Source organism: Tyto alba, unplaced genomic scaffold (genome assembly GCF_018691265.1).
Source record: "Tyto alba isolate M040663 unplaced genomic scaffold, T.alba_DEE_v4.0 Super-Scaffold_13, whole genome shotgun sequence".
Taxonomy (NCBI): domain Eukaryota; kingdom Metazoa; phylum Chordata; class Aves; order Strigiformes; family Tytonidae; genus Tyto; species Tyto alba.
This window is the reverse complement of record NW_024881275.1, coordinates 1,979,987-1,994,886: the sequence shown is the minus strand read 5'-3', so window position 1 is coordinate 1,994,886 and position 14,900 is coordinate 1,979,987. Positions and strand designations below refer to the sequence as shown.

The window sequence follows — 14,900 nt, the reverse complement described above, 5'->3', positions numbered from 1 at the left end:
TCAAGAGGCTGTTTGGGGTTCAGGTTTTCAGAGCTGTAATCCAATTCTGAGGGGCCAGACATTTGTCCCAGATGTCAATTCTGCCGAACGGGACACTTACTTGGAGTGAAATTTCTGTCTTTGCACCATTTTCAGCTGAGGGATCCATTTGAGTTTTAACCCAGGCTGGTAATTTTGCTCCGTGAGCACAACTTGCCATCAGTCTGAACTGATCTAAAGGGATGGAAACCTTCAGGGTGGGAGGAGAGGGGAAAAGAAAGGAGAAAAGGTGCTTCTGAAAGAGATAATATCAAGCTAAAGAGAACTGCCACCTGCGAGAAAAGTATTATTTAACAGCCTTAAATTAAATGTTAAATGCCATACACTATTTTTTAATGTATTCCCACAAGAAGTCCCAGCTGCCCTCTTAAGACATACAGGTGTCCCATGGCTGTGGATCTTCACTGATTCTGAAGGCAGAACCTCTGACTTCTTCATTACTATCAGCAAATGTGAGAATGCTGAAAGAAATGTACCATATTACAAACTGTCAGGGCACGGGTCAAGCTTCAGTGCCTTACCCCTCATTCTCTAAAAACTACACTTCATAAGAGATGCCCAGATTCGTAACTATACTTAATGCAAAGGTATAAAGGAAAAAAAGATATAATTCATTACAATGTCTCAACAGAACCAAGAAATTACTATTGTAAACAATACCTATGAGATGGAGATAGGCTGGGCACAAATAATCTCTAAACTCTGATAGCAGGCCTGAGAGATGTAGCAACAGTGTTCTCACCCACTTAGAAAAAAAAAAAAAAAAAAAAAAAAAAAGGAGGATATAAACTGACACTAAATACTGACACTTGAAAGCATAAAAACATCTCTATTTCCTTCATAACACTGTTACTTCTGATGACATTAGGAGAGAGTCATCCTTTGTAACCAGGTTCTTAGAAAATGCCTTCCCTAAGCCCCTGTCTGGCGCCAGGACTGCATACACAATCCACCTCCTGAGATCAAGCCACAGATCTCTCTCTCAGACCAGGTGAGGGCAAAAACACTGAGCTGAGAGACAATAAAAGACAGAAACCAGGTGAGAGGAAATACTAAAGTCAACAGACAATAAAAGACTGGGAAAAAAGCATTTGAGATAAGTTTTACAGAGGATTGAAGAATATATGATTTTAATGATAAAATTGGGAACATTTAGGGGGGGTGGGGAATGTAATCTCTTCAAACTTTGTTACCTCAAATTTCTAAAATGAGTATCACAGTTCTTAGTTTTTATCGAACGATGCAGTTGCTATTGAAAAAAAGGCCTAATTTGGAAATTATGTTACTCCCATAAGTGCAAATGAAAAACACATTTCTCTTGTATCTGTTATTTGATATTTGTCGTAAACTATCCATTACTAACTATAACATCACTGTATTGTATTATCAGTAGTGTTCCAGTCACTGGATTTTACTTAACAAACTCAGAGCCCTTCTTCAGAAGAATGCAATTTCTAATCATTATCATGAACCATTACCCAATAAAACTTTTAATTAAGAGGAAAATCCCTTGATATATCCAAATAATCAAACAGCCACTCCACAATCTCACAAAATAACCTGTGCTGATTTTAACAATCATGTTTCAACCTGAAAAAAAAAAAAAAAAAAAGGGATTCTTTTCCAGAAGCATCAATAACTGCTCTCACTCTTCCATTGCACAATCTGTTGTGAGGCAGACATCCAAAGTCATCTCAAAACACTGCATGAGTGTTGATTTAAAGGTTAACTAGTCATCTTTTTTTTTCTTTTAATCTTTTTTTTTTTTTTTTTTTTTTTTTCTTCCTCTCCCCATGTCTTCTGGTGGAGTTGCTCAATTAACTTCCAAATATCATCTGATATGCAGACTTGGAGTCGACGGAAGAGCACAAAATACGCAACCGCTTCCGCGGTAACATCGGTTCCGATTCCGTGGCCTCTGAACCCAACCTCTGGCGGAACGTGCCGCAGCCTGGGTTCCTCGGAAGAGGACACCTCCAAGGGCACATCTGCGGGTAGTCCAAACGGTGAGTACCGGCCTGGCCTGGCGGGATGCTCCAGAAGCTGCACAGCTCCGTTGGCCCAAGCACGGCGGCCCCGAATTTACATGCCACCAGCTCCGACCATGGGCAGAGGAGCACCCATCTGCGCCTGTCAATCCACAGACCACTTCATTATGGTCTTCAAATTCCTTGGCAGGTCTAGATTGTCTCTCCCACACTAAACTTTCTGTACCATTTGCATCTAGCCGTATACACCAGTCATGCTCTGGACCCATGCCTAAAATCCCATCTCCGGAGTGTTCCTGTTGCACGGTACATTCCCACCAAATACAGAAAGAAGACACTGGCCAGATCCAGGATTTAGTATTAAAATATTCACCGATAACAACATGTTATTTTTTGCCTCCAGGTTCCTTACTTCCTCGTTTTTTTTCTGGTTCTTTACAACAGAATTTCCAAACATCACCTAGCTCGCCTCATTATTTATTCACTTGTTGCCTATCAAATTAGGTAAGAAAAGACACAGTTATTCCAGTTGGCTACAGGTACATCTTCTTGTTCACAGGGTTTCCTTAAAACACTGTAAAGACTTGGCCTTTAACTGTGTTTATAGAATCATTTAGGTTGGGAAAGGCCTCTCAGATGAGGGAGCCCAACCGCTTCCCCAGCGCTGCCAACCCCCCGCCCCCAGCACCGCACCCACCCGCCCTTTAGATGCCTCCGGGGAGGGTGACCCCCCCCCCCCCCGCCCCGGGCAGCCCGTCCCAGGGCTCGGCAGCCCTCGCAGCGCAGAAATTTTTCCCCAGCCCCAACCTAAACCTCCCCCGGTGCAGCTGGCGGCCGTTTCCCCTCGTCCTCCCGCGGGTCCCTCGGGAGAAGAGGCCGACCCCCCCCTCGCTCCGGCCTCCTTCCCGGGAGCTGCAGCGAGCGAGGAAGGCTCCCCTCAGCCTCCTCCTCTCCAGGCCGAAGCCCGCCGTCCGTCCCCTCGGCCGCTCCCGCCAGCCCCGGGGCTCCAGCCCCCTCCCCAGCCCCGCTGCCCTTCTCTGGACACGCTCCAGCCCCTCCCCGCCTTTCCCGCCGCGAGGGGCCCGCAGCTGAGCCCGCTAACGGCGGGGCGGCCTCCCCGGGGCCGGGGCCGGGGGGCCGGGGCCGGGGGGCCTGGGCCGGGGGGCCGGGGCCGGGGGGCCGAGGCCGGGGGGCCGATCCCTGCCCCGGCCCTGCCGGCCAGGCCGTGGCTGACGCGGGCCGGGCCGCCGTTGGCCGCCTCGGCCACCCGGGCGGGCTGCCGGCTCCCGCCCGGACCCCCGGGTCCCTTCCCACCGCGCAGCTCGCCGGGCTCTGCCCCCCGCCTGTCGCCTTGCGGGGGCTTCTTGTGCCCCCGGCGCGGGACCCGCCGCCCGGCCGGGCTGCCCCGCACGCAGCTGGCCTCGGCGACGCGACCTTGCTCCTTCATTCACTGCCTTACAGAAAAACTGGTTTCTCCCATCTCGTCCTTGGAACGGTCAATGAAAAATACTCTGTAGACTGCTGCTAGCGCTGCTGTCACGGATATATTTTTCCTCTCTTTGCTATTTAATGCCTTTTGCTTTAACATAAGGTTTTTAATTTACTAAGAAGCAGCTAGTTATCTTTCCTCCTTCTAGAGACTTCTAGATAAAGGTATTTCAGTACGATGTGTCATTATAACATCATTGTTCATGTATGTATTACATCATCTTAATATTCAAGATTTAATCTGAAGCGTGAGCATACAAAATTCTGAACACACTGTGCTAGTTAGTTAAAAGTTAAGTTTACGTCCTGGAATAAGCCTTTTTCTGTTTTCCTCTAACTTGCATCCACCACTTCTCTCCAAAAGTGAGAACATCAAGAACATTCATGACCATCAGAGCAGGAATGTATTCCTTGTTTGGGTGTTGTTTTTTTTTTTTTTTTTTTTTTTTTTCAGTTTTCTACAAAATCCCTTGGAAATTATTTAGGACATCTCCTCAGTGTAAAGTTTATTCAGATAGTTTTCTCCTAAGATTTTCATAATAATTTGCAGAATTGCTAGCACATAACTCTTGTCTTTCTCATTCACTACATCTCCAATTCACAACGTTTTTATGTACGATCAGTATTAGATTAATTATACAACTAATGTCCAGTAAATAACACAGGAATAGAGAAGAGAGAAACAATATAGGAATTTTAATACCTGGTTTTGGGCTCTCCTTCATTTCTGCTCCATGTCTTACCCACACTCCTACAAAATCACAGTGGTAGGGTTTGGGCTTTTCATTTTCTTAAGCAAGCTGCACTGAACTATTCTTTAAATTCAGTTTGGAATTTATCATGAATAGCTGCAGCAAAAGAAAACAGACTTTTTAAGCTTTAAGAATAAATCCTAATCATCCTATCCAGATCATCCAACACATTTTCTAGTCTTTGTTTACATGGACTTTAAACAAAACATAACTTTTTTTATTCATAGCGAGCAGAATTTTTCTGTGAAAGTGGCTGCTGATTACAGCACTTCTTCAACAACATTTGGCTTGTGGTTTGGGTATTTTTGCAGATCAGCATAACTAAACTCTGGCTTTGGGCAGACACCTTCTATGATTCAGGATTTCTGTATCTAAGAGGTGATACATTTTTGCACAGTAAATCGACTGTAAAATCAGCAATAGGTGTCCAGGAACAGAATAGAGCAGCAATTTTTGCAGTAATTTTTAAGCCATGGAAGCATACAGCACCAAGTGAGTGAAATGCAAAGGATGGTAACTGCTGATCTAGCTTGTCATCTATACAGAATACAAAAACTGAATGACAAAGTCCTCTACTAAATAGAACTTAAAGGAATACATTACATTCTACTTCAATAGTCCCTTTACTCTCATTGTAGACTTGTAAATTATTTTAAATTATTGGCTCTAAAAATATCCTTAGGTGTTTATAGGGACTACAAGCCTATATTTCTCCTAATTGTTTTCAAAAACCAATCTTCTGTAATTATTTAAGAAATAATCTCAGCTCAAAAAAAAAAGCAAAGCACTTGATGGGAAGGAAATGTAAAATACATAGTCCAACAACAACAAAAAAGACAACCAACACTTATATTTTTAATTAATGTTTTCGGTTAGAAGCATAGCAAAGTAAAAATGTGAAAATAAACTTGTTTCTGAATTCTGCTGAATATATAAGACAACTTGTACTTCATAGTTTAAAAAGCAAAATAGTCACTTGAACACAATGCAAAATGTTAAAAAGGAAAAATTATGGATGTTAAAGGTGAGGTTTTCCTTTAAACTGTAACCAGATGCAAATGGCAGTTTTGTGTGACTGGTCTTTGGTCTGTTTGACCTTCCCGCATTTCTGACAAATTTTACTGAACCTCTCAACTGTTTTGGCTCTGACAAAAGCAGTATCAAGGAAGCAAACTCCATTTCACATACAGAATCCATACATCCCTCTATAATTAAGTTTAGTTACTAAGTACAGTCATATAAAAGACAATAAAGTGACTGCCAGCCAACTATTAGAGAATGGAATCTGATAAACAGTAGCCCAGTCTTGCCAAAAGAACCTCTTTGAATGCTGACAATCAGCAGTACAGGGTAGTCAGAAAGGTATATCTCTACATTTTAGAGGACTAGCAGCCAGCAAAGAGAGTTAGTTAGAGCTTGATTGTGCCTGAATCGACAAGTGTTGAGTCAGTCAAGATGTAGCCTCTCAATACCATTTGCTTTTTCAAAATAAGGCAAAACATTGTAAGAACCTATTATTTTCAGATCAACTTTTTCATTGATCAAATATATATCTGTATGTTTATCACCATCACATAATTCTAAAGTACCTACCTGAAAAGTCACTCATGAAAAGTCACTTCAATTAATTTGTTTTAAATTGTAAATTTCTGATCTGACCTGTTTTCAAACAGATGATACATCTCTGAAAGTTCTCCTAATAAAATACAAGTTCTATTCACTTGAAAGGAACCTGCATTTCCTGGGACAAAATAAAGACTTCCTACATTTTCTAATATTTTCCTGATACCTGATTTTCAAAATACTAGCTGGCAACCAGGAAGCCAGTATCAACAGCCAGTCCTCATGCACCCAAAAAGAACACACGTAAAACCAGAAGTCATATAAAAGAAATTATATGTGTCCTTTCTTTTCATAACAAGACTTTTCTGGAGATTTCAGAGGGATTAACACCTACCCTGTGAAGGCTAGCTTGCCATTCTTTTGTCAAGACAAGCTTAGATACTGCACTGAAATAAATTTTATCTTGCATAGGATGCTGTAATAAAACATTTTTTAATTAAATATTCTAAACTCAAGTCAAAAACAAAGGTAGTCTTTCCAACATTTGCTGAAGAGATGCCAAAGACATTTGCAGTGCAAGCTAAAATTAATTTTATGGCAGTCACCTATTCTGCTAAAAAAATCTACTCATAAAGTTTCTCTTGAAACACTGCTGAGCTGAAAGTTGGTTCTTTTACTTGTTAAGAGGATGAATATTCTAAAATATATTTTTTAGCCTAAACATAGATACACACAGAAGTGGCGGCACTGCAGATTTGTGCTAATATTTAGCAATTAATTAAACATAAATTTCCACCTTGCCAACCAGGATGAGATTTTACTGTTTTTTGACTTAACAGTTCAAAGTAAAAATGGAATAGCACGACATTATGATTAAGTTTGTACAGCGAATTGCAGACATGCACTCTTAAGTTACAATAACTGGAAACATGATCGCCAGTATGCAAAAATCAGAAAATTCCTGGGCAAGATATGCATAAGCTTGACCAGATATTACCTACATTTGTGATGAAGTATCACTGTCAACCCCACAGTCAAGTCAGCCACACTGAGACCTCTGGGATTAAGAGAACACTGAAAGCGTTGCTCCTGACACATTGCCACTTTTGAGAAGAGTTTTCAAAGTTCCCTCTCAAGCTTCTTCCCAGCACTGAGTGCTGTTCTAGCTCTGCTTCACAGGGGAAAGCTGCGGAAAAGGCAGGGTCCATAGGATATCTTTAGTTACTACTATAAATCCTACATCATAACAGTGAAAGTTTTAAGACGCAAAACAAGATAAATGTTCAAAACAAAGTTGTGAAGTGCTAATATAAGAATTACATCAATAAATTATGATATGATTTTAACCCTCACCTGATAAGTAACATTCATAACCCCTCAGAGTGCAATAAAATTATTTCAGTAGGGCAAGAATTTGAGCAATGCCTACACACTTCCTCACCCTTTTTACTGCTACTACTTTTTCTCATTATTTTTGCTGGTACGTTTGCACTAAGAGAAATTATCCATATCTGTTTTAATACTAATTTCATGCCGCTGTTAGATTTTCTAAGCGAAGTATTGAAAACCAACATCTGTAAAAAAAAAAAAAAAATTACCCACACTCAGGCTTAGCTGGGTTTATACAAACAAGCAGACAAGAGTAGCGGTACAAAGCTTTTTGGGAACCCAGATGGGTGCCTTTGTAGTGGGACCACAGCAGTCCTGCAAGTCTTCAAGGTGACATGGTTGCAGAGGGAAGGGGGAAGCACCGCATCAGCGGCAGGTGCAGAATGTTTAATCTAGCGTTGAAAGGCCACCATTCCCAACACATGGCAACTGGGCTAACAGGATTGACATCGGGGGACTCGCTCAGCAAGTACACCAACCTCTGAATGGTGGGGGCTTCTCCCAGCAGCTGCTGGAACGTCAATCAGCCGAAGGGGAATGTTACAGGGGTCACCGTTTGGGGCTGGTTCTCTATGCCTGACATTTCTATCCGTTAGTCAGAAAGACAATGAGAGAGCCACAAAGCCCAAGCATTACCATAGTCCCATTCAGCGGCACAACAAAATTGAGGGGAGTGGGAAAGGCCTTCAGACACAAAATGATCAACAGGAGAACAACCCAACCTACCCTCCTCAAGGGAGAGATCAGGAGAGCACCGCGGCACCAAGCAGTCCCAGGCTACAGAGACAGCCACAGCTCCGTGAGGGAAGGTTAATCCCACACAAAGACATCATTTTTCAGTTCAACACTAAAGTTTAGTACAGCTTATTTCTAAGCAAAACTGAACGTCTGCATCTGACCTTGTGGGCAATGACCTTTCAAAGTGAACAGCCCAGGTTTTTTAAAAACTCAGAGGAGATTACAAGTCATAGGAACAGTTACAGAACATTACAAATTAAGAGATTCATAATTTGGTTGTGCAGAATAATTAATATAATTAGGTTAGGATATCTATTAACCCATAAATCCATAACAAGATGGGACAGAATCTTACCTGGGAGATAAACTCTAATATCCAGGGAATACGTTTCTGACAAAACCACAGCTAAGGCAGCATTTTCTATCAATCACATAGGTTGACAGTCTTCACCTTTGTACAGTAGACAAGCTAAAAACAGTGAAGTTTTGCAAACGATTAAAATAAGAGAGACACCAGCATTTAGATGTGGAGCGGGGTTTAAGTAACCTAAACAGAGCAAAATAATTTGAAATCTGCTTTTGACTTTGATGCTTCTCCAGTGTTAAACATATCATAGAATCGCAGACTGGTTTGGGTTGGCAGGGCCCTCGAAGCCCCCCCAGTGCCCCCCCTGCCCCGGGCAGGGCCCCCTTCCCCCAGCCCAGGGGGCTCCCAGCCCCGTCCAACCTGGCCTTAACGTACATTGCCTCTACATTTTACTTTCAAAAAAGGATTTGTAACTTTTACTAAAATACATGTATATACAAAAGGACTGAGGGTCATCCATGGTACAAGTGCTAGCATAAACTCCACGGTTAATACAGGCATATAGTTTAAGAAAAACCCTGCATGAAAAAACTGAGTAGAAACTGACATGAAAACTTGAATTACCTACAGAGATAGAAGATCAGGATCAATAAGTAAGAAGGAGATACTGGTGAAGAGACATGAGAAATTGAACACTGCCTGACAACACAGTTTGTCAGGAGCTGGCATTCCAGTTACACTGGAAATGCATGTGCAGAAGAATATCATGACACGAAAGTGCAACTCCAGCCTTTCTCTTAGAGGAAGGGAGGAACACAAAGGTCAGTGCCACTCGGAAGAATTACTGACCAATTTATCAGCCTGTCTTCATGCATAAACAAGAGAAAATCTAGAAGAACTGCACTTCCACCTGAAAGAACCCAGTCCTGAGATCCACATCTCCTTGAAAAAATGAATACAGCATAGAGTGGCTTATTACCATAGCACTGCTTATAGATTTTGTTCAACACTGTCCCTCATTTGTGATGATTTTTACCCTTCAACCTCTCTTTTTTCAATTAAAAAGGGCTCTGAAGCTCATGGTACTCAAGCAGGTTTTTTCTTAATTCAGTAGTTGAATTCAGCAAAAAATCTTCATAAACCAAACACATAAGAGACATTAAATGCTAGAGTGTGAACATTTTGTGGGAACATTTCTCAGAGAAACTAAAATTGGATTTCTTAACCCTTTAACCTAAAATTCAGAACAAATAGCATACAATTCAAATAGGTGAAAGAAAAATCTCATTCCTCTCTAAATAGTACACTGACAAACACAAAAATATCAAATTCTGATTAAAAGAACATGTGAGAAAAAAACAGAGCAGTTCAGTTGCTTCAGATTTGTTCCTCTTTATAAGATTTTACTGCACATTCCTTTTCTCCCTGTGCAGTGGCAAATAAAGCTTTAAAGGTTTGAATGCATGGCACACGTGATGTAATGTAAAAGCACTATCTTCATAGGGTTTGAAGGGGGGAGATTTTTGCTTGGTTGTACAGTCACATGTTTTTTTTGGGAAGGAATATTCTGCCAGTCTTTCAAGAAAGCAGAGGTTGGCATACGCCCATCAGTCAGGGTTATGGACTATGTGGGTCAAAAAAATATCCTCAATAACTTGTAATAAAAAAAATGGAAATCCAGTAGAAATATTTTGGATTAGCATCCACCATGCATACACTACACTACACAAGTTTTATATACAAATAAAGTTGTTAGAAGTTGTTTTTTCATCTGTTATTGGTGATACAGGAGGAGCCAAGTCAAATGATTCCAACAAAAAAGTGATGGAAACTGAATATTTAGTGTACCACACACTTACAAGGATACATACAAGTACTACCTGTGGACTCATATGATCTATAACCATTCATGATTTAAAGACATGATTAAAAGAAAAGGAGGGAAAGATCCACTTGTGTTACAACGAACCTTGCATACAGAAGAAATCAGGTCAGTATTCTTCATTCCTCACTACAGATAAATAATAAAAAGTTACTCTCCTATCTTTCAAAAATGAGGCAATAAAATAGCTCTTGAGTGTACTCATTTATTTGTTTAGGATTTGTTTTGGCCTATTCATACTATCTTACTAATCTTCTATCTTTTTTTGTTTATTTTTTTCTAGTTAACTTCTTTCTGAAAGACTATTCCCAAACTATTTACAAGAAAAAGTATTTTTCAATAATGTTGCTGTAAATGACAAATTCTTTAAGGAAAAATAAATTATTATCTTTGAATACTATAAATGTTACTCAGAACTGTTAAATTAGTTATTATCAGTACCTAGCATTCACAAAGTGGTACTAGGAAATGTCAAGGAATAACTTAAAACGGATGCAGGTTGAACAGCAATGCAAAGGTAAGCATTATAAATGGGTACCTTCCTATTGCATAAAGTGAATATTCTGTAGCTGGATATGAAAGAAAGCAGGGCTAGACTCTTCTTTTGCACAGTTCATTTTTTACAGCTGACCTTCAGTTTGCTCAAATATATAACATCACCATAGTCTATTCATTTCCCTGTAAAAGCAGATTGCTCAAGTATAAGATATTACGTCTCTGAAAAAAGTAAATCTTCTTTAGTTAAGAACCAGGCAATGGAAAAAAATTATTTAAGAGCTCACTCATAAAGGATGAAATCAAAGCATGAGAAATGACTGGCTACAAACTAAAGCAAGCGTATATCCAGTAACTTCTCATATATTGAGAAAAACAGAACTTCAGCCCTGGTTTTTGGTAATTTTTGAATAGTATTACTGTTTCCCTTACTGTACACTCTTCCACAAAACTGGTCATTACAAATCTTCACCCCATTTCAGAGCTACCCTGTTTCACTGAAATGGCAGATAGGCACCTGCAGACAAATTGTTCCACTTTCAGTGATGACCCAATTCAGCATCCCCCTGGATGTTGAGGGTTACCTGGACAAAAAGATGATGTTGTCCTTTGGGGACAGAAAGCAGTTTCACAGTTTTATCCTAAGAAACTAAAAAAATAAAAGGCATAATATTACACTTAAATGATCCTGTCTTTTCATAAGATTAATATTGCATGACACATGATCTTCCATATAAGTTCACTGGTAAAATTTTATTTTTTTTTAGATTCTGGACAATGAAGAATTTCTTTTCATAAAGCAGTCAGAATATTCTAGAAACTTCAGCTTCAGCTTTAATAACAGTAGTAGAAATAAAAAAGAACTATGGACCTTTTCAAATATCATTAGTACTCAGTGTTCTTTTCCACAAGACAGAGCAAACTGCGTAACACTACAGATGGGTGAACTACAGTATCTTGAGGGGAAAATGCAAAAAAAAAAAAAACCAACAAAAAAGCATGTTTCCCTATCAACACCCACAGTTTTCGTTTAACCAAACTGGTATGTTGGAAAGAATATCAACATTGAGACACTGGCCAGGGTGTCAGAAGAAAGTAGTGTCATTTCCAGGCTTGCCACAGATTTTTTGCATAGCTGGTCTAACAGGCTTAATTCCACTGCACCTGTTACTGCACCTCTGTTACCACTATATGTAAAATACGCTTAATTCTTTTTTTCTTCCCTTTGGGAGTCTTCTCAAAAGTGGGGCTATATGCATTCACTGCATTGAGCGCAGTGAATTCTCCTGCCTTGGCTGTAATCTCCCCACAGATGTAACACAGGGCAAATAGAACAATAAAAAATGCACTTTGAAATAAGGCGATTCAGTTTCAGATTTGCAATCAAAACAGTCTAAGCACCACCATTTTGCACAGCTGGCCAGACAGATAGGCTCAGGCGGCAGAATGCTTCCTTTTAATGTAGGCATTTCTGAAGATTTGTTTTCAGTCAAAAATTCAAAAATCTAATCAGCCTTGCCAAAAGCCAAAGTATTTTAATTCAGCAATGTTGACAGAGGGAAGAGCAGGTTAATCTCTTCCTGGTGGCATCTTCTGACAACAGTAGACTTGGGTCTTTAAAGGCTGTGACCTCCGCTAGTTCAAACAGGAACCTCACTATGTACAGTTTGGATGTCATCCACCAAAGACAGTACCAAGTATGGCAGAGGCTTCTAGACAGAACCCCCCCCTGGGTCTGTGGGGGCCTGAAGGGCTCGTTCATGTCACCTGGCCACCTGGATGCAGCTCTCGACTCCCTTTGTCTCTCTCCAGAGCCCTGAATTTCTTGCTGCTCCTTCCAACAAGCAATGCCAGCAACAATTCTCTCTCTGTGGCAGCAACATCCAAAGCCACCTGTGAAGGCAGCACAGCTCTCAACGCTGATTATTCTTGGTCAATCAATGACCACACTTCTAAACTCTGTTTCAGACTGCACTGATAGGCACAGCATTGTTTTCTGCCACCATTTTTCCCTCTGTGTCTGGACAGCTTGCATTAAATTCTCCTTCAAAAGTAAGGATTTCCTGGCCTCCTCCAGTGACTTTTCCCAAGGCTCTGCTGTTCTATCACTTTCCATCCCCATGCCCTCTTCCTTATGGCTTTATATCAGTATCACACAACAAAGTGGGATCCTATCTTTTCCTTACATACAAGGGGTAGCAGCCATACCCATCCATGCACTTCAGGAGTGAAAATTACACTCTTTGTTTTTTTTAAAAATTTGTCCTTTGCTTGAGCAATCTGATTTTTGCAACCACTGAAGAAGCAACTTTATTCAGAATCTGATTCTTTATGTCTCCTCCTATCACGCAGTAGCCACAAGGTATTACACACGCCATCTGCCTTCCTACTAATCTTTATTAGAATGTCCACACCATCCTTCTCTGCGAGTACCCATTCAGCACATTGCACATGATAGCTGGTGGAGTTTGTAAATCCCATAATTATACTTGAGATGTCCAGAGGCATGTACTGCCTTGCCGTTAGCACACTATAATCATTTAATGTAACAGCTTTAGGCTTAATTTCCCCTCAAATACGAGAAGTCCTCTTTTGGGAACTGTGGTTAGATAGGTCAGCACTGAACTATTTCAGGGTAAGATTTTGGAAGCACCTAGGAGCTGCAAGTCAGAACTGAACCTAAGCACCTTATCTTAGATGATCCCAGCTAAGATTATCCAAGAACTGGACAGCAATCAAGTTGTGGCAGCCTTGCATTGTTTTATGTGGCCAAAAGGTAAACCACAACTTATGATGTACTGCACAGGGGAAGGGCAAGTGACTCTCAACTCATGCTCAATAATCCAGCTACTTCAGTGATCATCACTTTCTAATGTCACATCTTAATGCTTAGTCTCTATCCTCAGGCCAAAGAGTGTCCCAGCAATTCTCAGTCTATGCAACATCAAGACACATGGACATTTAGAAAAACAAAACAAAACAAAAAAAAAACAACCGAAACAAAACAAACCCAGCAAACTGGAAGAGAATACAAAACGAATTTCCAGAACAGATTAATTGAATCCAGAACCTGGTCAAGAGGAGATATCACAAAGGTTTTTTTTTTTTCTCCTGAAATAGCTCCACTGTATTACTCAGAAATTGATATAACTTTCTGATCAAAAATCAAACAGCAAGAACAAAGATTTCAGTCTAATTCGTCAGGTAAACAGTGAACTGTATCCCAACACAGAATTTTTATGGTTAAAGGTAGAAGAATTTCTTGCAGCTGGTCTGCAATTTGATGATTAAGGAACATTCATACTGCAGTGAGGGGTGGCTAGAAATCGATTAATTGGCCAATCCTTAAGGCTGACAAAATTTCAGTAACTTTCCTCCTACTTACTTAAAACTTTACCAAACTTTAGCTATATTTTATATCTGTTTTTGCCTCAGGCTGAACTGTGTGGAAAATTTCACAGTAAACAGTTCATCTATATCGAAGACAAAATATAAATACATTTTTTGCCAACTTTATAAAAATCTAGCAAACTTTGTTACGAAACATTCTAGTGCACCTATGTTTGGAATCAGGGACTTGAAATTTGCCTGGGTTTCACTCCTGTAAGACTCTACTCAAAACTGGGCAACCTATAAACTTTTGAAAATTTACAATCCACATAATCTCAATAGACATTTAAATTTTAGCAGCCAGAGCATATAAAGACTTAATGAGGCAAGTGCTTGCTATGCAGATGAAGGTTTGCACTTGGTAATTCCAGCTCTGGACTTGTGAATGAAAAATTCAGAGATTGTCTTGCTGTGTAATCGGTGTGTCCCTGAATCAGTGTGCATCAAAAAATACATGGCAGAAGAAAGCTATTCAATATAAATTCAGGAGGAGAGGAAAGAATAGAGTAGGAAGGAAAGCAAGCAATCATTTAGATGTGGATATTAGGACACAAAACAAAAGGACTGAAAACTGGCTGGAGGGAATGGCAGACAGAAACATCCCAGGGGATTTACCTCTAAACCAATAATAAACTGTCCAGAAACAAAAGTCTGAAAGACTGTTCCTCCACAGACTGTCCACAGTCACAACTGCTGGCAAGAATAGTGATGCTCCATCCTCAATCCAAAAAGCTGATTTCATAGACATTCACACAACACACATCCTATATATAATTTTTAAAGAAAAGCAGAACTGAGACTACTTCTCCAGACAAGTATCACCTTCTACTGCAAGCAATGAAGATGTATATGCACTTCAGAAACAGGCT

General features: G+C 40.3%; 1 protein-coding gene across 2 annotated transcripts in view; it reads right to left on the bottom strand.

The window, feature by feature from the left end:
• Positions 1–14,900, bottom strand: part of FAM172A (family with sequence similarity 172 member A) — a 272,106-nt gene that overhangs the window by 176,068 nt on the left and 81,138 nt on the right. The gene's annotated exons all lie outside the window — the stretch shown is intronic.